The following is a 3,133-nucleotide window of genomic DNA, read 5'->3' on the forward strand; positions in this document are numbered from 1 at the left end:
TTTCATCAACCGCGCATGTCCAAACTCCAATCTCCATCTAATTCCTCTGTCAAGTGATAACTTGATATCAAGAAGAAAGAAAAAAGAAAAATAGACAAATTGCATTCAATCCCACCAAAATCACCAAGGTTAGGGGGTTGTGATGGGAACGAAGATGTGAATCAATATGGGGAGAAAATGGTCTGAAAGGTAACTTTCAGAATTTGACTTTCTTCTTGATATCAAGTCATCACTTAACAAAAAATTGGATGGAGATTGGAGGTTTGGACATGCGCGACTGATGAAAATTGAGAGTTGAGGGGTGTTTTTGATGAAATTGAAAGAATAATGACTAACATGATGATCGACCTAAAGTTGATGGGGGTAAACTGAAATTAGTCCTTTAATAAAAGTCAAAGATTGCTCTTGGGCTCTGTTGATTAAATCTGAATTTAATTTTTGAACAATTAATATTATTTAATTTAATTATTAATTCCGATAAATATTAAAAAGACATAACTGTCTGAACAGTCACAACTATCTGAACAATTATGCATGTTCGAATTGACTTTTATATAAGGACGACTTCTGCCGTTGTTTTTCATCATCGAATCATTCTTCTTCTTCCTCCCCAAAACTATTTCTTCTAAAGCATAAAGTAAATTCGCCAGGGGTCAAGTTTTTGTGCAAGAACTTGAATCGGATAGTTGTATCCTCTAGATAGACGTCTGAAACTACAGCACAAGCGAGGACGAATTTCTGTCTTAAGTCACCGCACGGCAAGCCTCTATTTAATCAATCAAGTTAGTGTTTTTTGTTTTATTTCGTTGTTATTTTTAATTTCGTTTTAATATCATTATTTTATATATACTGTTTTGAACGAATATTATTGGATTGGTTCTAACAATATTCACCAATTCAGTTGCTAGTTAACTAATGCAATCACTGTCAAAGCATTCAAAAGGGTTAAATGAGTGATTATTGAAACAGCAAACACATCTTAACATCAGCATTATTGAATCAGTAGCTTACAACAGTATTAAGTTGCTGACTAATGAAGGGATTCGATAATTTGCTGATCTTATAGCATGGAATACTGTTCTTCTTGCATGCAGAACTGTTCATCTAGCTTTGCCTTTTATTGGGTTTTAATTTTGGGCAATGGGTATACACATTTTCATTAATGGGTGGGTATGAGTATGTTAAAAAACCCATGGGTGTGATAAACTGGGTAGGGGTAATACCTGTGGTACCCAGATAACACCCACATACCCAAAATATCTCTGCTCGGTTCTCACGCGCGATCCAGAACGTCCACCTGGCGCTCCTCGACCTCGGGATCTGTAAGATCGCCGTCTCCACCACCTTCCCCTTCGTCAACGTCGTCACGGCGCCGTTCCCTCCCTCTGCCGCGCAGTTCATCGACGCGCCGCTCTAGACGGTGATCCGGCCGCTCCTCCAGTTCCTCCGCGACACCAACTCCTCCTTCTTCGTCAACGTCTACCCTTACAACCTCTACCGCCTCCGGAGCGAGATTCCAATCGGGTTCCCTCTCTTTCAGGAGCACCCCTTCAGCTTCCGTGACAACATGGCCACCAGAGTCCACTACTGGAACCTCTTCAGCATGATGGTCGACGCCGTCATCTCCGCCATGGCCGTCGCGGGGCACGAGAACATTCCTCTGATTGTGACTGAAACGGGTTGGCCCAGCTCAAGCACCGACCCGAGAGAAGTACAAGAACATTAACTCGCTTTGAGTCTGATAGCACTCTTGGAGGTATGGGCTTCTTGAATATGGTGGTTGGTCAAGTCTTGGTCTTTGCTTTCCTCTTGCGTAGTAATGCTGCTATTTCTCTGCTCTGATTTTAGGGTTCTGTTTGAACTGACCTGCAAATTTACAACAGCCCCCCTCGATAGAAATGGGTAATTGGGTGTAGGTATGAGTTTTACCCATTTAAACAATATTTTGTAAATGGGTATTACCTGTGAATTTTTCTTGGGTAGGTATAAACCTACGGATATTTCCTAATGGGTTTCAATGCCAACCTTATTTGTGATTTCATCATTTCATGCATAACTCATATGATATTGTATGGTCAAGTCCCAAAGTATAAGGGGCCTGCAGCAGAGTAAAAGCAATGAAAGATCTGAAAACCAACCACTTCAATTTGTTTTGCTACAAAATCAAGTAATGAAGTTTGAATAATGCTGGTGATCATATCAAAGAATATCCCTTATAAACTGCACCACACAACCCACTTAATTACCCACCCTCATCTCTTATTCTCTTTCCGTGTAAACACTACTAATCCCCTTACTGTGGAGCTGAGATATCAGTACCCTCTTCTCTATCTGTAGGTAGCTTATTCAATTGACTGATGATGAATATACTTGAAGAGGTAAGGTTTCATAGCTGTGACTTGTTGCAATTACTTGCTTGATTCTTCTGAGCTAGTCTGACAATTTTGAGGTCCATTTTATCATTTGTATCTAAACCTTATAACAAAGGACAGTGGCCTAGTCAATCCCTGTATTCATGTAAAAAATGCATGTATATAACATTTGCTATGAGCAAAGCTCAACAATATGCAGATGCCATTCCAAATTTCGCAACATATGAAAGGGAAGTAGAATACCTGTGTAGAATACAATCTTCATAAATTGTATTCTACAGAAAACATTTTCCTTCCCTCAATAAATACAATACGAACTAGCATAACTAAGAACCAATCAGGGTTACACAAACTTTGTGAAGTTATAATCCCTGGAATACTTTACAAATTCCTAATGGAACGAAAACAAGTATGTTGTTCTTAGCTTTATATTCGAATTCAGAACCTGAATTATTCCAATGTCTGACAGAACTAATAAAGATGAAAATGGCATTGACACCTGAAATCTGAGCTACGCGAGGCTGTCCTTAAATCTGTCCAAGATAGATGACTTGGGAGCTAACTGGTAATGAACATATTGAAAATAAAATAAATTTAAAAAATAAATAAAAATTAAGTCGGAATGGTCTTTTTGCGGGCTAGGCGGACAACAGGTGAGGCTAGGCGGATCGAGGTTCAGTGGGCCTAGTCGGGTCGGGGGCCCACTATTTAATACGAAAAGATATACTAACCCGGTCGCCAATTTAAAGAGAGAGAAAATT

The sequence above is a fragment of the Fragaria vesca genome, linkage group LG7, assembly GCF_000184155.1.
Source record: "Fragaria vesca subsp. vesca linkage group LG7, FraVesHawaii_1.0, whole genome shotgun sequence".
NCBI lineage: Eukaryota > Viridiplantae > Streptophyta > Magnoliopsida > Rosales > Rosaceae > Fragaria > Fragaria vesca.